At 41.8% G+C, this 24573-nt stretch overlaps 1 protein-coding gene and 1 long non-coding RNA gene across 3 annotated transcripts in view; both read right to left on the bottom strand.

Annotated features, from left to right (window-relative positions):
• The window catches only part of LOC120746634 (CD226 antigen-like), a 344409-nt gene that overhangs the window by 43327 nt on the left and 276509 nt on the right, over positions 1-24573 (bottom strand). The window lies entirely within an intron of this gene.
• LOC120746653 overlaps positions 2029-24573 on the bottom strand; it is a 23921-nt gene continuing 1376 nt past the window's right edge. The window contains exons 1-5 of one of the 2 annotated variants that reach the window (XR_005698890.1): positions 13910-14213; positions 8664-9598; positions 4122-4197; positions 2855-3409; positions 2029-2043 (exon numbers count right to left, since the gene is read on the bottom strand). This is a non-coding gene — a long non-coding RNA (uncharacterized LOC120746653). Of the gene's footprint in view, positions 2044-2854; positions 3410-4121; positions 4198-8663; positions 9599-13909; positions 14214-24573 lie in introns of those variants that run through there. The other variant, XR_005698891.1, reaches the window with a different exon arrangement.

Below are 24573 nucleotides of genomic sequence, written 5' to 3'. Positions count from 1 at the left end.
AGGGGTTTCTTTTTCCATAGAAATGCTTCATTTTGTTTGTTTCAAGTTCTGAAGGGGTTTGTTGAATCTTGTTTTGTAAACGGAGCCATTTAGTTACGTAAATGTCGTTAGAAGTGTGAGGAGGTTTTGTGTCTTTTTAATCATCTGTGTAGAGTTTAAGATCCCTCAGTTTAAGTGAGAGGTACAGGCTGGGCTAATTGGAGGGAAATTGATGGCCCTATTTAAAGCCAGATTCAGAGGAGAGGTGAGCTGTGTTACCAGGTCCATGAACTGATGGGTTTTGTTAATCGAGTTACTTTTGGGGAAAGTTTTGTTAAGTTACATTAAATGGAGTTAACTGTAAATAAATTGCTGACGTCTGCAAACCTGAAATTTCTGTGTAGTCTGCTTCCCTACAACCTTCCTTGACATTCGAGTCGGACTACCTCAACATGTTGTTTGATTCATTTCTTAATGTGAGAACAATCAGGACACAGTTTGTTTCACAGATGCAGGTTCATATTGTGGTGTGTGTGATGAACATTTAGCCTAATGTGCTGAACCCAGTGTGTGTACAACTCTTGCTGATTGGCTGGTGTAGAAGTGAACAGATCAAACTTTCATCTGTAACCTCTCGCTCTGTGTTTCCTTTTCAGACCACAAAAACGTCACAGCTGAGTCTGGACACGACGTCATTCTGACATGTCGAGCTCCAAACAACAACTATGTAGTAAAATGGAGCCGAGCTGATCTGGAGTCAGAATATGTTTTTTGTACCGGGATGATCTGTCTGTTCCAGACGACCAGCATCCAACTTTTAAGAACCGGGTGGTCTGCAGGACAGACAGATGAGGAGGGAGACGTGTCTCTGATTCTGAAGAATGTGACGGTTATGATACTGGAACATACGAGTGTCGTGTCTTTGTGAGAAAAACACGCTCATGGAAATCCATCAGCAGCATCTACCTTCATGTTGATCCTCCAGGTGAGTGAGTAGAGTTGAGTGTGTGTGATCAGAGTGCAGTAGATAATGTCTGACAGCAGTTTGAAGAGGAAATGGATTCTGTTCTGTTCTTCACTCATCACCTACCTGACAGCTGACACCTTACACCTGTTTCTCACCTGCAGGTCAGACAGGAGGACACACAGAGGGATGGAGGGAAGGAGGATGGGGGGAAGGAGGCTGGATCTGTTGGACTGATTGTTGGTTTGGTAGTTTCTGCTGTTTCTCTTCTTGCTGTTGTTGGTGTTTTGATCTACAAAACACGGTAAACGACAGAAGCAGGGTTATACTAGCCTCCAGTTGAACTTCAGTCTGTTTGAAAGGTTTCAGTTTTTTCCAGCTGTTTCAGCTTCTCAGAGGTGACACTGAGCGCTCAGGATAAAGACAGTTGTGATTTTCTAATCATGAAACATGTGCAGAGTCAAATGTCACACATGTCATTAAGAATTGCCAAAAAAAATTCATAATTATTTTTACATTTTCTTTGGTGTCAGATGTCGACAAACAATCCAGGAAACATTTAAACGTACATCATAGAGTCTCGACCTCCTGCTGAGCTAACATCTCTTTAACTTTTACTTTAACCTCCTGACACTCAAACTCTTTCATGGCATTTTTAATTTCTCTTTGATATTTGAGCTGATTGGGACCTGATGAATGTGAAAACAAAGAATTACCAGATTTTATTTTTTTTTAATCTGATATTTGTTTCTGAGAAAAATGAGATCCACATATGAGGACATTTATTTTAAATTTCATAGAACAGTGTCAGTATAACGTCCTTGTACGTGGATATCAGGTCCCTGTAGAGTAAAATTCTGTATTTTGGTCTAGACGACCCAAAATGTGATGTCCACATGTGTGGACGTGTTACAGGCCCAGCTGTAGAGGGCGCAGCCAGATTACGATCCTGTAAAACAGGAGAGAGAGTGAACACAGGAACCACGCTGCTGTTCGCCTGCTCAGTCTTACCAGAACCACAAGCTCACAGCAGCTGTGCACACAACTCAGTCCCCACAGCACTCTGCTGCCCTCTGCTGTCCAGAGTGAAATGACCTCCCCTGTAATGCAAAACCTCATTATACCAGCAAAGTGAAACATGCACAATCGCCTCCATATATCACACCACTTAACTCACAGTTGTGACCACAGATTTGTGTGGATCACAGACGCCAGGTCCTAGGAGGTTAACATCAAACTACCTGCTGCTTCTCTCATGTTTGTATCAGAGGAGCTTCTGATTATTGCAGCTTTAAGCACTGAACGCACTTCTTAACTTTGTTATTGTTCTTTAATATATATGCTTTTAATGCACGTTACAATAGTAGATGATGAGGTTTCATGTTTATTTTTTTAATGTAACTTTGTGACCTGTTGACTCAGTTCAGCAGTTTTCAGGGACTTTCTGTTTCTCATGTTTTTACTGTAAAAGTGCCTTCAGATGGTTGTTGTTTCCTGCTGCTTCATGAATAATTCTGCAGTGAAACTGAATCTGAGCTGGACCCAAACAAACCTCACTGAGCTGATGTGTAAACTGGATCTAAGCAAGAATCAAACTGCATTAAAAACCTGACAGAAAACCTGCTCACTGACTTTCTCTCACTTTGACTCTGAAACTGTAACGAGAGACAACATTTAGACATTAACTGTCATTATATAACAAGTTTATACAGCTGTAGTCTCTTGATGCTACGAACAGAAAACAAAAAATAAATAACTTGGTCATAAAAAGGTGTCGGTGTAACTGGCTCAACCAGGACTTTGCACGAGGGCTCAGACAGCTGTGTTCATGGTCGTACCTCAGTATTTACAGAGTCAGTGACCAATCTAGGACTGGTTCTATGTTCCCACCAGGAAAAGAAAACGACTCACGTTTTCCATCAGACATCTTTGTGAAACCCACAGAAGCACACGAGAAGATCAAGTGAGACCAAAGTTTATTGAACCTGCAGAGAAACCAGATCACTGCTGTGGAGACGACAGCACACTTAGAAATAACATAAATAACAGCAAAGTTACTGAAGACATGAAAACATGGATTACATCTATATTTTAGTTACATACCATTTATTATTGTTTATGTATAAATTACGTCTTGGTCATGCTTTTATTCTGAAAGGCCTGAGGAAGAAAATTTTTCTTTTTTATATAAAAAATTTAAAAACTAAATTAAGAAAGTAAAATTTTTCCAGCTTCTTTATAAAAGAAAATAACAAAAACTCTCCATTTGAACTTTCTGCCCTCAGTGCTTGTGTGAGGTTTCCTTCATGAGGAGAACAAACAGAATATAAACCAGTGTGTTTACAGTGAATGTGTCAGGTCTGAGCTGCTGTGTGGACCAGTTAGAGAGCAGCAGCTGGATCCCAGTGGTTGGACTGGTGGACGACTTCAGTGAGGAGTCGATGACATTTGGCTCTGGTAGAAACTCTGCACACACAAACACACAGGAGGAGAATATAAGCACAAAGCAGAGCCTCTCTGTTCTCTTTAGATACAGCAAAGCATCAGGACATGTCAGTGAACGCATCACAGTTACAATAATATAACTTATTGAACTTTGACACATTTTGTGCAGGTGTGTCAGATCACAGCATCTGCAGAGACACACAATCTTGTTTTGATACATTTTAACTGCAGGATGAAAAATAAACTGATTAAATAACATCAAATTGCTCCATCTTAACAGGTTACTGGCACCAGAATATTTAGTGGAACTGGTGCTTGTGTCCCAGTCAGTGTGTACATCCTGAGATGCTGCAGCCACAAACCTGTTCACTGTTCCCAGCTCACACTTAAAGACGACTGAATGTTTGCTGTGAGGACTCCTCGATCCTGGGACGACCTGCCTGAAGAAATCTGGCTCGCCTCATCAGTGTCGTCTTTTAAATCCTTGTTAAAGACTAATATATAAACTTTAACTCATCTTATTCATCCAGCTGTTGGAAGTTATTCACTACATGACGCTTGAGTCTGTGTGGCCGTAGTTTGATTCATAATTTACTCTTTGCTCTTTCACTCATCGTCTCTGGGAAGCACTTGTAACGATGGTTTGAAAAGTGACACAAACTTAAAAATACAATAAAGTTTGATTGTGAGCAACAGATTTATGGTGTTTGTACTAAAAGAAGAGCAGCTGTACCTCTCAGCTCTGACTGTTTTTCCTTCTCTTTGACTGACGTCTTCAGTTCTCACTGCTGAGCCGACTGCAGCTGCATCTGCACAATAAAACACACACACAGGACGTCAGTGCACGATTGACTTTACCCAGAATCCTCTGCAGGAGAAAATGGAAGGTACTCATGTTTAGCTGGACAGAGAAAAGTTACAGGAAGTCGTGATGTCGCTCTGATGTTGTTCAGTTTGTCTTGTACAACATTTTTCTGAAGTCTCATATAAAGACGTCGCTTCTCTGTGTTCTTAACAAAGTGGATTTTCTACAACAGTTTCAATGATAAGAAACAAAATGAATGACATTAGTTATGGAGCCCTTTGTAAATATTCAGAGAACAAGATGGAAAAACAATCAGTTACAGGAGCAAACATCATGCTGGCTTGAACACATATTTGTTGTTGAAGCTTCTCAGTATTTGAATCATGAAGATTTGTTAGTGTTTTTTAATGAGTTCATCTTTTAAACCATTTTAGCCTCGATTGTCCTGTTAAACACTATTTAAACTTCTGTCTCTATAATGCAACAAAGAGTCAAGTTTAGCCTCTCTGCTAACTTCAGGCTAAAAACACTGATGACCTCCAACGCTGCCCCTCAGCCTCCTGGTAGAGGCTCCTATGGACCCAGCAGGGTGACAACAACACCCCATCAAAGGGACAAAGACACTGAGCAGCATGCAAAGAAGCCCACTCACTATAAACATCATGTAACTAATAAGAACTACAATGGGATCATTGATGGAGCTGGACTGTTGTCAGAGTGCAGCTTAGAGGAGATTCGGAGTTTAGCAAAACCTCCTCATGGCTTAAAAAGTCTAACAAGTGTTAAGATTTCCTGTGAATGAATGCAGGAGTTAATGGGATCAAATTGTTATTTTGATATTTTCTGCACAGTGTTGAGTGCAGCTGAGTTTATTACCGTTACTCTTATAAAATGATTCTCATAGTTTGGACTCCTTATGCTCCTCTACACCATCTTTCAGTCTACAGAGCACCACTTCACTGTGATTATGTGCAGGTATGCTGCAGGTTTATCCAACATATCCACCAGTTTTAATAACACCATGAAGCTGCTGTAAAGTTGTGTTCATGTGATCATGAATGATTTCAGCTCCTGTTGTTTTCCCTCGACTACGCAGAGAAACAGCTGCAGTCTGTCCTCGTTAGAGTCGACAACTTTTAACTATCAAATAAAAGACACTCTGATGTGTGAGAAGCACAGTCAGCTGGGTGTAGTGTAAATATGCACTGTATGCCTTAAACTTGTAACTTTATTCAGTAAAAACTGTTTATTCTACCAGTGTTGTAATAAAATAAGCTGTGACATTAATAAATAAACAGCTGCTGAGGACTCGTTGGTGTAGCGAAGGACTAATGTCCTAAAGAGTAATATAGTACACACTCCTTCCTGAGACGACTGAAGAAGGTGCGCCTCCACAAACTCCTCCTTAACACCTTCTACAGAGGCTCCATAGAGAGCATCCTAACCAGCTGCATCACAGTCTGTATGGAAACTGTCACACGTCCGATCACAGAGCCGCAGAGGATTGTGGGAACCGCTGAGAGCATTGTTGGCAGCTCTCCAACCAATCTGCAGGATATTTACACCTCACGCTGCATTCAGAAAACCACTAGCATCATGGCTGACCCACATCACCCTCCCACAGACTGTTTATTCCTCCTTCCATCCAGAATACGACTCTGCAGCATCAGGAGCAGCACCTGCTGCCCTCCTCCACACTGGACTCTCTCCACACACTTCTTGGACTACATAACACTCTCCTCTCATTTCCAACACTTGCACTGTTGACTCTGTCTGTGTTGCACACTGCTCAAATAAAGGGAACACAAAGATAAGAATCCCAGATCTGAATGAATGAAATATTCTCATTAAATACTTTAGATAGTTGAATGCGCCGACAACAAAATCACACAAAATGATGAGTGGAAATCCAATGTAGCAACCCATGGAGGTCTGGATTTGGAGTCACACTCAACAAGGAAAAACACTCTACTGTAATGTCCTTACAACAAGTCAAAGTGAAGCTCGGCAGTGTGTGTGGCCTCCACGTGTCTGTATGACCTACAACACCTGGACATGCTCCTGATGAGGTGGTGGATGGTCTCCTGAGGGACCTCCTCTCAGACCTGCACTAAAGCATCTGCCAACTCCTGGACAGTCTGTGGTGCAGTTGGTGGACGGAGCGAGACATGACGTCCCAGATGTGCTGGGTTGATTCAGGTCTGGGGAACAGCTGGACCAGTCCACAGCATCAATGCCTTCGTCCTGCAGGAAATGCTGACACACTGCAGCCACATGAGGTTCAGCATTGTCTTGCATTAGGAGGAAACCAGAGCTACCCGCACCAACATATGATCTCACAGGGGAGGTCTGAGGATTTCATCTTAGTACCTAATGGCAGTCAGGCTACCTCTGATGAACACATGGAGGGCTGTGCAGCCCCCCCCCCCAAAAGAAATGCCACCCCACACCATAACTGACCCACTGCCAAACCATCATGCTGGAGGATGTTGGAGGCAGCAGAAGGTTCTCCACGCTGTGTCCAGACTCTGTCACGTCTGTCACATGTGCTCAGTGTGATTCTGCTTTCATTGCCAGGGGCAAAGTTGCCATCTCGGTGTTCTCTGGCAAATGCCAAACGTCCTGCACGGTGCTGGGCTGTAAACACAACCTCCACCTGTGGACGTCGGGCCCTCATGCCACCCTCATGGAGTCTGTTTCTGACCATTTGAGCAGACACGTGTACATTTGTGGCCTGCTGGAGGTCATTTTGCTCTAGCAGTGCTCTTCCTGTTCCTCCTTCCACAAAGGTGGAGGTAGCGGTCCTGCTGCTGGGTTGTTGCCCTCCTACGGCCTTCTGATGTACCGGCCTGTCTCCTGGTAGCGCCTCCATGCTCTGGACACTACACTGACACACAGCAAACCTTCCTGCCACAGCTCACATTGATGTGATCCTGGATGAGCTGCACTACCTGAGCCACTTGTGTGGATTGTAGACTTTGTCTCAATCTATCACTAGAGTGAAATCACAGCCAGCATTGAAAAGTGACCAAAACATGAGCCAGAAAGCATCAGCACAGAGGTCTGTGGTCACCACCTGCAGAAACACTCCTTATTGGGATGTCTTGCTAATAATTCCCACCTGTTGTCTAATCCAACAGTGTGTGGCATTGATTGTCAATCAGTGTTGCTTCCTAAGTGGACAGTTTGATTTCACAGAAGTGTGATTGGCTTGGAGTTACATTGTGTTGTGTAAGTTTTCCCTTTGTTTTTGGAGCAGTGCATTTATTCTGTGTACTATTGTATTTATGTATTATCATCCTTTTCTATCCTTACTAGGGCTGTGCGATATGACCAAAATCTCATATCCCGATATAAAACATCTATCGTCCGATAACGATATAAATCACAAAAATGTAACATTTTCTGTAAATTCTGTGAATCTCGGGCAGCTCGACTTGCTTGAAGTGTTTCCAGCTGCACGTCGTGTACCTGGAGTCGAGTGTTTTAACCGATGAAACGATACATTTTTAGACATAAGTTGTAGCTGTTTTGCTTCTCATCCGTAAACACTGCATACTCTTTCATATGATTCCGTTTATTTTGAAAAGTCTCAACAGGATCTTGAGCTTTATTGTGAAAGGTTTATGTGGAACATAAACAAGCGGACACACGATGGTTTTACAGTTGTTGTTGCTAACGACAACGCATAAAAACAGGCGCTTGTGCGTCCGTAGTGTGGTTATATTAAATATAAGAGAAAGAAATGAATATAGCCACTACAGCGACCGTCAAAACCATGAAAAAATATTGCCGTAAACAGTTTATTTTACGACACCACGAAACAAACGATAGCGTAAACTGAAACGATAGACGTTTTTATATCGTCATCTGATGTATATGGTTATATCGAACAGCCCTCTTCCTTACTCTCTCTATTCAAGCACAATACTGTTGAACTTATTCTTAGTTTATCTTCTGTATAGTTGTAAACATGTATATTTGAATTTGTTATATTTTCATGTCATTTTACAGTGTTTTTCACCTTTGAAGTAGGACGATGTTTTGTCCCCCTGTTACCCGAGTGTGTATTGTTTGGTTGACAATAAAACTCGACTAAAACAACAGAGTACTGGTACAGTACTAGGTTTGCTAGTACTACATTACTGTATATTACACACACACACACACACACACACACACACACACACTCTTCATCAGCAGCAGACAGTCTCTTTGATGTTGATACATTTATCCATAACTGTGTGAAAACAGCACATGTGGAGGTGCAGGGAGGGAAACCCCGGGTTAACTGAGTGAGTTTTATCAACTCATATCAGCTTCATATGACAGAATATCCTGATTACCAATGTTAGCGTCAACTAATCTGAATAACAGAAACATACCCTGGGTATAATAAACTTTCTCTGTAGTGCAGGACCAGATCAGTCAAAGTCCAAGAATTCAAACAAACACAGAGATTCTACTTACAGAGCAGACACAGCACAGATGTTTCCAACATCGTCCTTCTCACTCATTTCAGCTTTTTCTCATTTCTGTCTCTGACACCAAGTAAAGTCGCCCTCTTCCTCCTTCCTGTTGGTACAAAGAGAGTCGAGGTCAGATACATTAGAAATATATACAACTATTAACACACTGTAACGGTTACTCTCTTCTAACACGTGGTATGAACGCCCTGTTACTTAAAGTTGCTACAAAAACACACAGATAGTTTTTTTGAAGAATATTTCCAAGATGGACGTCTGATTGACATCATGAATGTTACACCAGTGTCCATTTGATGAACCTCTTCAGCATCACCTGCCTGTCACCCTGTCAGACTTGTTACGACTCATCGAGCGACATCACCGACCAGCCAATCGGTGACATCCCAGTTTAGTACCTGCTCAGATCGCTTGGAAACCCGGCCGAGCAGGTACTAAAGAAATACCTGGTACCAGGTACTGATGACCATTCACACTCACATTCACACCTCTGGGCGATTCAGAATCACCAGTGAACTTAACCCCACTGACTGCATGTCTGTGGACTGTGGGAGGAAGCTGGAGTACCTGAAGAGAACCCACACAAACACAAGGAGAACATGCAAACCCCCCACAGAGACTCCCCGACCAGGTGGTGGATGCAAAGCCTGGGTGTCACCATGTGGCCCTCTTAAAAATGTATTTAGCTACTTTAAATATACACAACATGTAAACTATAAAAATAATAAATAAAAGTTATAATGCTACTTATGTCAGCTGTAACTCTCATCTGGACTCTAATTTTACAGTTTTGTTTTTATTATTAAGTGTCAGTGCACTTATGTTAACGACAGTGAATCCTTAAGCTGTCATCATCGATTTTCACCTGTCAGCCTCATTCTGTCCTTTCTGAAAGTCTTCAACAACTCAATTATGATGTGACTGAAAACACAATGAAGACAAAATATTAGGTATAAAAAAAACTGACTGTGGAAAATTTATTCTGTTTTATCAACATATATAAACACATTTAAGGATCTGACTGCAATGTTTAAAAACAAAAACAAAAACAAATGAACAATTATAAGTAATAATAATAATAATAATAATAATACCAAACATACATTTTTATACAAAGTAGAGCCGATCAATGCATTTATGAATTTATGAATGATCAGTTTTTTCTAAACTTCTAAAGAAGTAATTTCTAATGTTTCTATTTATTTCTATGTGTAATGTCTTTACTTATATTGGTAAGTAGAGTTTAATGAACATGACTTATGACGAGTTATATATAAAATTTAGAAATGAGCTGTTTAGTAAAGTATTTTAAATACTACGTTATTTGACACATTTCACATATTATACACCAACAAGTCATTTACAGCAGTGTTGGCCAATCACTTTTATGCAAATACCGGAAACCAGTTCGGGGCACAACCGTATTTGGCGCCGTTACCGTCCCGAGCGAACGTCGTCACAGCGGGGACACCGGACAAGATGGATACCGGAGTTCTTACGTCGCTCTTCGGGATTCTTTTCCTCTGTTATAACGCGTTTGCATCAACAGGTGAGATGTTACTCTTAGATTGCTGCTGAATTACTTTGCCGTTAGAGCCACCGAGACTCGCCGGACATCATATTTCGGCTGAAACCTCACATAACAGAAAACATTCACTTCGCTCATAGTACGGCTAGCGATAGCGAAGCGACACATAACGTTAACATGGCGGTGCAAACCAGAGTAGCCGGCAAAAGCGGACTGGTCCCGGATTACTTTCACATTTATAACAGGGGATTTTAGTCCGGGAAACCTGAAGTCGGTACTAATATAATTCTATTAACACGTGCAGTGCCCTACAACGGGAGAAATTTACGGATAAAAAAAACCTCGAAAGATACTTTTCGACACCGTGTCGCGCTATGCTATCCATCAGCAGCAAAGGAGGAGAAGCGCTACCGCCGCGAGGCTTAATGTTCGCGGCGGGTCGGCTGGCTTCACCCCTGGCTGCACAAATCACGGTTCACTTGACCGCGTTATGTCAGGAGAACAACAAAGCCACTAAAGAAGTACTAAAGCTCGAGGAGACGCACAGCTGTAGCACTGTTTGCTTATATTGTGTGTGGTTGATTTAAACATCAGAGCCTGGTAAGGTAACAGCCTTTTTTTCTCTTGCATCAAGTACCTGCTGAGAACATCACTGTAGTGAAGTTTATCTGAGTCGTCCCCATCCAGAATCAAGGTCGGGGGCAGATCTAGAAGGTGGCATGTGCCACCCTAAAGTAATCTCCTGCCACCCCGAGTGCCACCCTAGTTTTGCACATGACAATGTTGTTTACTAAAGTAAGATAGCACTTTGAGCCTAGCTACAGTTATCAGTGAATATAAGTTCTAAAACTGAATCTATAGCTTAGTGTTACCCAATGTTCCCTCTAATGTTTCATGTGTCTGAGCGAACACACAAACTCCCCGAGCGATCCCTTGGACCGCTGTGAGCAGCAGCAGACGTGTGCACTGTGGTCACGCCAGCATCAAATCCATCCGAGTTACTTGGTTTATTAAAATAATCAAATTACAACATTTACATTGTTGTCATTTACATACAATGTTTTTAAATAAACATTTCAAACTATTTACAGAACAATCAGCTGTTCTACATCAAATCTGATGCCACACAAATTATTTGTGCCACTCCAAAAAATTATTTCTGTCCACTATGAGATAAAGGAGAACATCACAAACCTGATACCTGCAGGCCTGACAACAGGAGATGTATCACTCCTGTAACACCTGTAACACTCAGCAGTCGCCTCATTGTTCTGACACACACAACAAAACTATTGACTACACTAGGGCTGTACGATATGATCACAATTTCATATCCTGATATAAGACATTTATCGTTATTAACCCTCTGGGGTCCACGGACACGCTGCACCTCCAAATCACACGACTGATTTAAGCTGACATAACAACAAGCTGCAGCCACGCTCAGTCTCTATTTCAGACAGTGTTAAAACTTATTGCAACACCTGATTGTTCTCTCATTTTAGTTATAGTAGTATTTTTAAATGGTTGTAGAAAATTAAAAAAAAAAACAGAAACAAAAAAAACAGCAGGTGTATTGGCTGCATTTTTAGATAAATAGTTGAAAATGTTTACAAAATGTACAATATATATTTGCATTTAAAAAGATAGTACTCGAATTTTATGTTTTTTTGCGTGATTTCAGATGAGTTGTGTTAATACAGTATGCCAATTTAAAAAAAAAAAAAAAAAAAAAAAAAAAAAAAGCTAAATTCAGACACATGAGGTTGAGCTGAGAAGAATGACACCAAGCAAGACACGGGGAAAAAATAAACAATTTAAAGGTGAAATACACATGTTAAATCAAAAGCAGTTAAAATGGCCAGTTATATGTTGGACCTCAGAGGGTGAACACAAGAAATCATGAAAAATTAGGTTTAAATCTTTGTTCATGACAATGCAGATTTCTGACATTTTGTGTAAATTCAAGGTTCAACATTCGTCAGATGCATATACAAGTATAACACAGTGAAATGTAAACCTGACACGCTCCTTGACTTGTGCAAAAGGGGGGAGAGGGGGAGAGAGGAAGAACATTATAAATAAATATATATATATACACATTTGGTGAATGTGCAGTAGTAGCATGTATGCAGCAAGCTTCTCGCAGTGGGGATGATCTCCTCCGCTAGCATATTGACAAAACATACTGCTTCTTCCGTAAACTCGTTGATGTCGACTGCACATGCTCAGTCTACATCGTTGAGTGCGTCCTGTAGCGTAGCTTCTGATTGGGCAGACCAACGTTTCACCTCCCTCGTGGTTACTTCTTCCCTCCATATGTTTTGTTTATACTGGGGAATGAGGAAGATGGCGTTGTGGTCAGTCTTCCCGAAAGCCGGGTGTGAGACAGCTTTGTAGCCCTACTTGTACTGCGTGTAGCAGTGATCCAAAATCCGATCCCCCCTCGTCGGACACCAGACATGCTGGTAGAAATTCGGCATGACTTGTCCGAGGTTCTCTTTATTAAAGTCTCCTGCTACAATGAGGGCTGCGCCCGGGTCCTTGTTTTGAAGCGAACTCAGCACATCATGTAGTTCGGACAAAGCCATACCTGTGTCCGCTTGGGGTGGGATGTAGACCACCATGGCAATGACCGAGGTGAACTCACGGGGCAGATAGAAAGGGCGGCACTTAATGCTCAGGAACTCCAGATGTGGCGAGCAGCCGCTGCAAAGAGTAGAAATGCACCTGGCATCACACCACTTTCTGTTTACCACACTCCTCCACCTTTGGTTTTGTTTGACTCTGCCGTTCTGTCCGCGCGGAGCACAAAGAATGAGTCCGACGGAGTTACGGCCTGGTCCGGCACGGTGGGGTCAGCCATGTCTCCGTGAAGCACACAATGTCGCTGTCCCTCATGTGACGTTGGAAGGTGACTCTTGCTCTTAGGTCATCGAGCTTGTTCTCCAAAGCAGTCAGGAAGGAAAAATCGCCCCATGTTGTTAAGCTTTCTGGATTTTATATTTATTGGGCTACAGATTTATTCATTATACGGACTACACGGTACATAAACCCAAAATTTCACGTGTTTATCTAAACTGTATAGTTACGTGGACTGCAGAAAATAATTAAGTTGTAGACTATATTTATATGAATAGCATGTATATTGAATCATTTTAACCATATGTAACCCATCCCTTTGTTTTTGAAAAAAAAGACTGATTTTGTCGCACATTTGATTTCTTTCCCCCCCATAAGAAAATTTCTCTAGATCCGCCCCTGGTCAGTGATAAAAGAAAATAGGTCCTGTTGATATTTGGGCTTCGTTCCGCCTGTTCCAATAAGAAGTAATCCCTCACTTGAGAATGCGCTCAAACTTTAACATTTCCGCAGCAATTTGCTGAAACAACCTCTGAACCAACAACAAGGATGTAAGACTTCCTAAAACTATAACTTCTTTTCTAGGAGGTTCCACTTTATGGTAATGTAACGACATCCAACTGTAACTTTGTCACCAAATTAAAACATCACTACTTGACTAGCTGGTTGTAAAGAAAGCGGAGTAACCTGGATCCTGACCAGTGCGCGCTCCCGACGCTGGGGAACGCTCCGTCGGTGATAAATGGCACAACGCTCAACCAGAGCAGCAGCCATGTTTCAGCGCTACAACCAGACGTGAAACACGACCTTCTTATGAATCTACGTGTCTGTGTTTTACTTACCCCGACATGCAGAGGCTCGAAAAACATACTAGCAGCTCCTTTGTGCCTGATCCCACACGTCAGCAAACATGAAGACGGTGAAAGCTGCTGATAAGCTTCGTTTTTGTCGACGTCACGATTAAAAACAGGCTCCAATACCCAAAGTTAAGCCCACGTCGATTTCGAGTAAACGGCATCCTTGTTCAAAGCTTCTAGCAAAGCTGTTTTCCACCGTCCACGAACGATAACACAAACGTTGATAACACAAACACCCTCTCTTCTGACGAAGAGAAAACGTGTAGCGAGCTCACAAAGACTGCTGCGGAAGCGCGTTGCCTGTGTGCCTGCAGAGCGAACCGATGACCGATAGGGGCAGTGTACAGTATGGTACATACTACAGCGCACCTCGGTTGGCACGGAGTCGTGGGCCTGATGTATGGAGCTCATTGCATCATTTAGTCAGTCAAATATGCAGCTGTTCAAAGGTGTTTGCAAAAATATTATTTGTCTTAAGTCCTTTCAAATTGTGTTTTTGTTTGATTTCTAACACTGGGAGCTAAACACAAGTTGTTCTGTTTGCACTGAGATATGTTTAGACTTTGTTCTTTATCAAGAATTTATCGCTTTGTTGTTCGTCTGAATTCTGTGATTCCTTAACAGATTTTAACAGGTCTATGGTCACGTTTGTGTGATTCAACCAGCATAAACCAGAGAGCAGTTGTGTCTGTTCCCCACTCCGATTGGCTGCTGTAGAAGTGACTGTTTCCTCTCTGCTCTGTTGTTACATCTTTCAGACCAGAAAACCATCACGGCTCAGTCTGGACAGAACGCCACGATGACATGTCGAGCTCCAAACAACAACTTCACACTTGTACAGTGGAGCAGAGATGATCTGGAGCCAGAACATGTTGCTGTTTACAAGGGTGGACAGTTCCTTCCAGATCACCAGCATCCATATTTTAAGAACCGAGTGGATCTGCAGGACAGACAGATGAAGGATGGAGACGTGTCTTTGATTCTGAATAATGCGACGAGTGCTGATAGTGGAAAATACGAGTGTCGTGTGTTCAACAGAGGAACTGTGCGCAGGAAGAGAGCCCTGTCAAAGATTCCCCCCATCAGCATTATCTACCTGAGTGTTGTTGATCCTCCAGGTGAGTGAGTAGAGTTGAGTGTGTGTGTGATCAGAGGTGAAGCTGCTTCCTGGTTGTTGATGTTTGTTTCTAAAGATGTTGTTGATGAGACTTTGTAGAAAGCAGCTGGTCTGAGTGATGTGATCAGAGTGCAGTAGATAATGTCTGACAGCAGTTTGAAGAGGAAATGGATTCTGTTCTGTTCTTCACTCATCACCTACCTGACAGCTGACACCTCACACCTGTTTCTCACCTGCAGGTCAGCCAGGAGGAGACACAGAGGACGGAGGGAAGGAGGCAGGAGGGAAGGAGGATGGAGGGAAGGAGGCAGGAGGGAATGAGTTGTCTTGGGAGTTGTTAGTGAGGGTGGCAAGAGGGATGGAGTTGTTGGCAAGGGTGGCTATAAGGATGGAGTTGTTAGCGGTGGAGACTAGATGGATGGAGTGGTTGGCGAGGGTGGCTAGAGGGATTGAGTGGTTGGCGGGGGTGGCTAGAGGGATGGGGTGGTTGTCGTGGGTGGCTAGAGGGATAGAGCTTTTGGCGGTGTTGGCTAGAGGGATGGATTGGTTGGCGAGGGTGGCTATAAGGATGGAGTTGTTGGCAATGGAGACTAGATGGATGGAGTGGTTGGCGAGGGTGGCTAGAGAGATGGAGTTGTTGGCGGAAGTGGCTAGAGGGATCGAGTGGTTCAATTCAATTCAATTCAATTCAATTTTATTTATATAGCACCAAATCACAACAAAAGTCGCCTCAAGGCAATTCATTATTGTACAGTAGATCGTACAATAATGAATACAGAGAAAAAAAAGAGAGTTGGGGACGGTGGTGGCTAAAGTGATGGAGTTGCTTTGGGAGTTGGTGGAGGTGGTGTTTAACCTTTTGGAGTTGGTGTTTTGATCTACAGAAAGCTTAAACCACAGAAGCAGGGTTCATACCAGCTTCCATTAGAACTTGAGTCTGTTTTAAATGTTTCAGTTTTTTTCCAGCTGATCTGAGCTTTAATCATGAAACCTAAACGCCTATTAATTAATTTTAAGTTGTTTACAAATTGTCCAAAGAAGAAGTTGTACCTTTAGCTCCTCATTGTCTGTCCAGTCTGTGCTGAACTGCGCCCTCCGCTTAGCCTTGTCAGGGTCACGGGAGGCGCTGGAGCCTATCCCAGCTGTCTTAGGGCAAGAGACTGGGCACACTCTGGACAGGTCACCAGTCTGTTGCGGGTCTAACACAGAGACAGAAAACCACTCGCACTAAAACCAATTAACCTAACTCTGTGGAAAGAAGCCCGAGGACTCGGGAGAACCTGCAAACTCCACACAGAAAGACCCCGACCTGATGGTGTCATCAGGGCCTTCCTGCTATGAGACAACAGTGTGAACCATCATGCTCCACACGTCTTAACTCTGTTACAGCACACTGTTTTTAATATATTTATTTCGTAAGATTTTAAGAGGGATGATTATTTATTTTGTTTGATTATTTATTTTGTAAAAGTGAATTTTTCATCAGAATCTTTCTGAATTGTTGACTCGGTTCAGTTTGTAGGAGTTTGTGGTTCTAATGTTTCTACTGTAAAGATAAAGTGCCTTTTGATATGACTGTTGTTGTTTCCTGAATAAAACTGAAGCTGGAATTAAAGTGATCCATGTTTTGTTTTTCATGTTTGTTTTTGTTTTTCTTGCAGTTTTCAGACAATTTTACTACAAATATTATTTTACCAATAAATATTAAGAATACATAATGACTCCCATAAACTGTGACAGAGTTCATAAACACAACAGCTGCTATAAATGTTGTAAAACATGTTTATGTTTTAATTTGTTAACCTGGTTGTTTATGACTGCAGAGAGAAAAAACAAAGGATTTACCAAGTGCACTGAAACGTAAACACTGAAACCTCATCCAGATGTTTCACACATCACATAAAACTAATTTGGATGTTTTCTTTTCCACTTAAGTGACAAAAACATACTTTAATGCATGTTTGCTCTGAACGGCTCCCAGATCTACAGGATGTTAATTCTCCTGAGTTAACATCCTGTAGATTTGGGACCAGTTCCCTTTTTCCATGGATGCAGTGCTGGTGACCAAACTAGAACTGGTTCTGTGTTCCCATCAGGAAAAGTTGGTTCTGCTGAGAACAGGAAACTGAGGCTGTGATTCACACAGGCTCACTAAAGTCTGACAACAGCAGACTGGAGAAACATTTCCAGGTCTGATGAGTTCAGATTTGTGCTGTGATGGTCACATGGATCCATCCTGCCTCGTATCAGACCATTGATTAAACACCACAGCGTGTTGCTGCTGACTGCATCCATCCCTTTATGAACACACTGTAACCATCCTCTGATTGCACTCCATGTCACAAAGCTCAAATCATCTCCAACAGGTTTCTTGACCATGACGATGAGTTCACTACTCAGGTCACCTCCACGTCTGACATATTTGGTGGCCTGAAACAGGCAGAGTCCATAATTACAGAGAATCCAACGATGACTTTCATACCAGCTTTGATGGAAGCTGCGTCTCCTGTCCCCCATTAATGTGACTGGAAATGTCCTCAAACTGGGCAGCACTGGTGGATCATCTTTGTACGTCTGATAAGAGATGAATGCAGAGCAAACATGAGGCTGTAACTGAGGACAATAACTGATCAAATTCAAATTTTATTTGTCACGTACACAGTCATACACAGTACAATATGTAGTGAAATGCTTGGACAACTGCTTGTGACCAAAAGAAAACAAAAAAGGAAAGACTATGAATAAGATAGGAAATAAATATGAAAAATTAAAAAGGGTAAATTTAACTAGGAAGGAATAAAATATAAATTAAGGTTAAAAATGAAATAACTGTACAACACAAATTAGAATGAAGGGTAAATTTAACTGGGAAAGAATAAGATAAAATATATAAATTAAAGTTGAAAATAAAATAACTGTACAACAAAATACACAATATAGAACTATATAAGAATGTATGAAGAAATATAAATAAATAAATACACAATAACAGCATTATTATTCTGTCATTATTGTTCATTACTGTCAGTTACAATGACTGTATGAATTGTAATGACACGACACTCACAGACACACAGGTCTGTTCAACATCACAAACCGCTGGTTGTCCCTCTTCCTCTCCCTCACAGCTCGTCTTCCTCCTCACTCTCAGGACTGTCCCTCTCTACATCCTCTCCAACTAACTCCTCTGTCTCTCTGTCATCCTGCTCCTCAGCTCCTCCTCATCTCCATCCTCTCTCTCTACATCGTTCTCCACTGGCCCCTGTCTAAAGCCACCTATGCACTGGGGGGGGGTTATGTTCAGGGATTTATGATGTTTGTAGTAAAAGAAGAGCAGCTGAACCTTTCTTCTTTGTTTTTCTTCTCTTTGACGATGATTCGTCCATCACTGACGTCTTTTCTCACTGCTGAGCAAACTGCAGCTGATCGCTCTCTGCACATGAAACACACAAAGATAAATAAACCAGTGCAGGTTTTTGCAGGTAGAACAGCTGTTAGCAGTGCTGCCACACGTGTGATATAAAGAAGAGTCGTAGCATCACAAACATCTTTCTTAGAAACTGGCAGCAGTTTTCAGCAGCTCACATTTTACTACAAGGTCCAAAACCAAGACTCTTTCTAACGTTACACACACACTACAATCAGCACTGTGGTGAGAAATGAGCTTCACACATCAGTCCTGTGGAGCTCAGGGTCAATGTTGTAGCTGAGATTCATTTACATGATGTTTGGATTCATTCACTGAATTCTACTTTTACTCCACCTGTTTGCTGTCTGGTATAAACACACTATAAACAACATGTTGTGAAGACACTATGGCAGGATAGCTCGTGAAACATCTGCTCACATCTGGTTGAATTCAGTTGTGTACATCCACAAAGAGCAGCAGGTCAGCTGATCACAGCCTGGACACTGAAAACCTGAAGCTCACGTTAGAAACGACTCTGATTATTTTCCTGTGCTGAGCCACTACAAACACTTTGAATGTTCCCCACCTGCTGAATCCACTTTAACCCTGACTGTACAAATAGAACATCTTTGTTTTCCTCTGCTCATGTTCTACTTCACTGATTCAAACTGAGGATCTATATTAGAATGAACATTTAGACTGAAAGGGTTCATCAGAAATCCAGAAATGTGTGTGTTGGACCAAAAATTAATTTCTGATGTTTCTGTGTTTTTCTCTAATATGTTTATAAAGTTTATATAGTTAAACAGACTGTAGTGAACAGGATTTATGAATGAGTTATAAATAAAATAAAGAAATGAGCTGCTGTTGAAGTATCTTGATGACACTGTGTAATTGTACCACAATGTAATGAATTCAGTCCTTTGTGGTGACTTAAATATCCTCATACAACTATGATGTTATATTTCTTCAAACTTCTTGGCCACATCTCATTTTAAAAGGACATTTTAATATTAATGACACTTTTACCCATATATATATATATATATATATATATATATATATCAAATATAACTGATCTATTCTAGTGACAGAAATATTCTTTCTTGCTCAAAATAAGTGGATATCGTTCATGAGAGATATAGACCTATTTAAACAAATCTCTTTTAAATTCCCGCGATGATATCTGGCACATTCCGAAAATTACGTATTAGCAACTGATAGGCTGAAGGGTTGGGCGGTCCCCGCCAAAGTTCATTTATATGAAGGGTTTTAAGGATTTTAACAGCAGGTTGCACTGTAGACCAGTTCCGGCTTTGGCAACAGTTTTCCAGTCAAATTTTCAGAAACTTTTCCCGCGAACTTTAAAAACACTCTGATCTGCGCACCCACAGAAGTACAAGTAATGGACCTGACATCAGCCTGCTGCTCTGTGATTTTCACCTGCCTTCTCTCGGCTGTCTGTTCAAGTGAGTTAAACTGATTTTTTGTTTTTTACACTGTAACTACACACTCATAACACACTGCGATCCACTGTAACTACACACTGACAACACACTGAGGTGGCAGAGATGGATCAGGGTGCTTGTGTTATGATCGGAAGGTCGGGGCTTCACCGACCGTGAGGTATCCCTGAGTAAGGTACCGTCTGTACACACTGCTCCCGGGGCGCTGGACTGTTGGCTGCTCGCTGCTTCACTGACTGAATGTGTTAAATGCAGCGGACTCATTTCCTACTGGACTAACAGCAGCCTGCTGTCACTGTGAGCAGGACACAAATGTGTGAAACAAACTCCACATCTGTGCTGATGTTCGCTCAGTGTTGTACTTACTCTGAAAAGTCCCGCACAGGGGGGGTTGACGTCAGAGAGGGGGGGCGGGGTTTTCCGGAACCTTCTAAAGCAGAGCAGAGGCCCGGTCCTCTCCCGGTCCTACTTCTTCTAAGTCGTCTGGATATCCTCGTTAAACTTTCTAACAATGCAGAGTTTTCGCTCGGAAGTTGTTTCTACCATCTCTTTAAGGGCTGAGGTAAAACGAAACTTTATAAACTAGAAAATCCGTCAGAAGAAGGAGCGAGTAAACGCAACGCTGTCACAAACGAGCCCGAGGTTTTCCTGCTAGTCTTAAAAAAGGGTTGTACTTCCTGTCCCAGTGAGCAGGAGGAAACTGTCTGAATCGCTTCACATTTACATGGAAATGATCATTAATGCTGAAGCCGTGTGGGTATCAGTCACGGACCGGCCTCCCCTCGTGTGTTTTTCTATTAAGATCAGGATCATTGCCCGAAAAATGATGATGTTACCGATCAGATTCTTTCATGGTGGATCAAAATCTGATCTTCTCTGTGTTCATAATTTCATCCATTCAGACAAGATCAACAACACTGACTGACACGCAACTCCAAAAACTAACAGAGCCTCCATCGTGTTTCACAGATGGCTTCAAAAATGTACAGTTTTGATTCATCATTTAAACCTTTAACCTCTCTAATCTGTGTCGTTTCTTCTTTCAGACCAGGAAATAATTACAGCTGAGTCTGGTCAGAAGAATGTCACTCTGACATGTCGAGCTTCAAACGACAACAACATCTTAGCTGTAAAGTGGAGCAGAGTTGACCAGAAGGAGGGATATGTCTTTTTGTACCAGGATGGGCACGTTATTCCAGATTATCAGGATTCATCTTTTAAGAACCGGGTGGATCTGCAGGGAAGACATAAGAAGGATGGAGACGTGTCTCTGATTCTGAAGGATGTCACAACTGCAGATGCTGGAACATACAAGTGTCATGTTGCCCAAAAATCAGGGGAACCTATGAGCCTCATCACCCACCATAAACCTGAGTGTTGTTGTTCCTCCAGGTGAGTGAGTAGAGTTGAGTGTGTGTGTGATCAGAGGTGAAGCTGCTTCCTGCTTGTTGATGTTTGTTTCTAAAGATGTTGTTGATGAGACTTTGTAGAAAGCAGCTGGTCTGAGTGATGTGATCAGAGTGCAGTAGATAATGTCTGACAGCAGTTTGAAGAGGAAATGGATTCTGTTCTGTTCTTCACTCATCACCCTACCTGACAGCTGACACCTCACACCTGTTTCTCACCTGCAGGTCAGCCAGGAGGACACACAGAGGATGGAGGGAAGGAGGACGGAGGAAGGAGGATGGAGGGAGAAGGATGGGGGGAAGAAGGAAGAAGAGAAGGAAGCAGGAGGGAAGGAGGATGGATCTGTTGGACTGAAAGTTGGACTGAAAGTTGGTCTTCCTGTTGGCGTTATTGTTGCTGCTGTTGTTGTTGTTGTTGTTGGTGTTTTAATCTACAGGAAACTTAAACCACAGAGTCAGGGTCATACCAGCCTCCAGCTGAACAGCAGCCTGTTTGAAATGTGAAAATAAGATTTTCACAAGTTTTTAAATGTATTTTTGTTTGGTGCAAACATCGACAAACAGTCCAACAGAGAAACAGAGTCAGGATTCAGGATTCGCCTCCTTGAACTCTCTCAGAGGGCTTCCAGCTGATCTGAGTCTCCTGCTGCTGTTCCAGCTTCTCAGAGCAGAGACAGACTGAGGACATCCTGGATTTGTTGTTCAGCATCTTTGTGAACGAGTTCATCACGTTGTTTTGAACAGTTTTAAAGATGGATTCATTCCAAAAAAAAAGAGAGTGAACTAATGTCGTACATTCCTTCTTTTTCTTTAGTTTGCTTGAATTTCAGACGTGTCCTGTTTCTACTGTATGTGTAGCTGTTAGCTCGTGACCTCTGCTCCTGCTGAGGCTGAAGCCTCAGACTGTTTCTGTAGTTTAAATAGACGAGACATCTATAATATATATTTGTATAATATTAAATTACATGGAGCTTTATTTATTTCTGTTTATTTATACACTTTTAAAATTATTCCTGGTACAGATTTTATTGTTTTATGTTATTATTGATGAAAAAATGAGTTGGATTTTGTATACATGAATTCTCTTTATAAAAAATATTTTCTATCCTGTATTCCAAAACGTTGGTTCTGTTCGTCTGGACGTAGCTTGTAAATGTCCTGTTATAAGGTTGGGGAAACCTGCAGTCACTTGGATGAGTGACGAAACGTTTCTCCCACTGAAAACACCACATCCAGGTGAACAGAGTCAACTTTTGGAGATTTACTTACCTGGATGATTGAACATGCATCAAGGCCCTTTCTCACCTGTACAGTCTGTTTTTGTTCTGTAATAAAGTTCTTAACCTGAATGTTGCTTCTGTTGCTTCATGAGTAAATCTGAAATGAAACTGAATAATCTGAGCTGGAATCAGTCAAAAGTGAGTTTGTGTGAAATCATCTTTGCCTCTGCTTTTAAAGTGAGTTTTTTTCCCCAACTATCGCCATCTGGTGGCCTTCAGAGAGAATGCAGGCTTCCATGTTTTATGCTGTGTCTACAATGTATCAGTGTGGTGCTATTAGTATAGGTGGGATGTAGATTTTGTTACATTTACCTGTGAGCACAAACTACACGCATCAATAGGCAGGTCCATGTACTTACATGCATACTGTGCTACAAACCCCTCAAAGTGCTTTTAATTAACCGCACATTCATAAAGCAGCATATTCTGGGCACTTCATCTCCCTCACATACACGACCAACCTAGAATCTTCCACTCCAGAGTAGCTGAGTGCAAACTCCACACAGAAAAAAAGAAGCCCAGCAGGATTTGAACCTAGAACCTTCTTGCTCTGACAGGACAGCAACAACCTGCACCACCTATGGCAGAAACTGAATCTGTGCCAAAGCACCATCTCTCAAAGCGCACTCTGACATCTGTATGACCTGTGCTGTTTTCTTTTTCACTCTAGGGAACCTTGGACTTTTGAGTCTTTGTCCTTCGTGGAGTTTACCTGTGCAGGTGAGTTTGATATCAAAGTCTTATTAATTTCATACGACAGCTGAGTGCTGTTGGCTGCTCACAGAGAGGACGCAGGTCTCCTGTCACCAAACCTCTGCTGTCATGTGGACAAAGCAGATGTTAGTTTTTATGGATGTACTCACACACAACAGTTTGGTGCAATTAAGTTGTGAAGACAAGATTTTTCTGTTCATAACTCAGCTGTCACCAGCAGAGGAGGAGTCGAGGCAACAGCTGATCTAGAGAAATCTTCTCAGGGTAGCAAAATCAGTCATTTCTTTACACATGTTACAGAATGTAACATCTGCATATGTATCATATACATGGTTAAAATACATGAAATATACTTGCTGCCTACTTTATATAAAAAAAAACTTTATTGTTTTCTTTAACACTCATAATTAAACATTTCACTTAAATAAAAAAGGTGAACTGTTTAGCTTATATGATAAATAAACACAATGCAGAAAGCTACACAACATGAAGCGGTTCATTTACAAACACTAGTCTAACTTAAGTTTCACACTCTGTTACACAATACTAACCTGATCTGCTTCTGTTGTTATAGACTGTACGTGGTTCCCACTGGTCTGACATTTCTCTTTAACTTTACTTTTACAGCTTTCAAACTGTGCTTTACCTTCTTTGTTATCATTATTTTTTTAGCAAACTATTTTTTATTAACATTCTTTATTAACACAACTGATCTAAAAAAACAAAACAAAACATAAAAATCTACTGGGGAAAAGTTATCTTTTACTGTAAAAACCTCAGCTGTGTTTATTGGTGGTGGTAGGTATCGTCCGTGCTGCATTCACATCTTCTAGTAGATCTTCTGAGGGTACTTCATGTAGATTTGGTAACCAGCTACACTGGATCCAGGTTTCAAGCTCAGTTCCTCTCGCACTCAACGATCCTTCTTCTACTGCACTTGGGGCTTTGTACCCAATCTCGGGTGGGGGTGATGATATCTCCCCCCTGACCTGGCGTCCTGGCTCCCCCTTGCCGTAGCATTTGTGTTGTACCTCATCAATCTCTAGCTGTGCGAGCAGTTCCTTCTTTCGAATGTTGGAACACTGAGCTACTGGTTGTTTCACCATCCATGTAGATGTTGGGTATCGAAGACTCCATAGGTCCCTCATCCTGTCCATGTACCTCCTTCTGCTGGGGTTACTTGTGTAGTAGCGTTCCAACAACACCCTGTTTTCATCTCTTGCACACCAATGTCTTCTTGTCCAGTAGCCACTTCTA

This window comes from Simochromis diagramma, unplaced genomic scaffold, assembly GCF_900408965.1.
Source record: "Simochromis diagramma unplaced genomic scaffold, fSimDia1.1 OVJJ01000201.1, whole genome shotgun sequence".
NCBI lineage: Eukaryota > Metazoa > Chordata > Actinopteri > Cichliformes > Cichlidae > Simochromis > Simochromis diagramma.
Note: the sequence above shows the minus strand (reverse complement) of the source record. Positions and strands in the feature narration are given on the sequence as shown.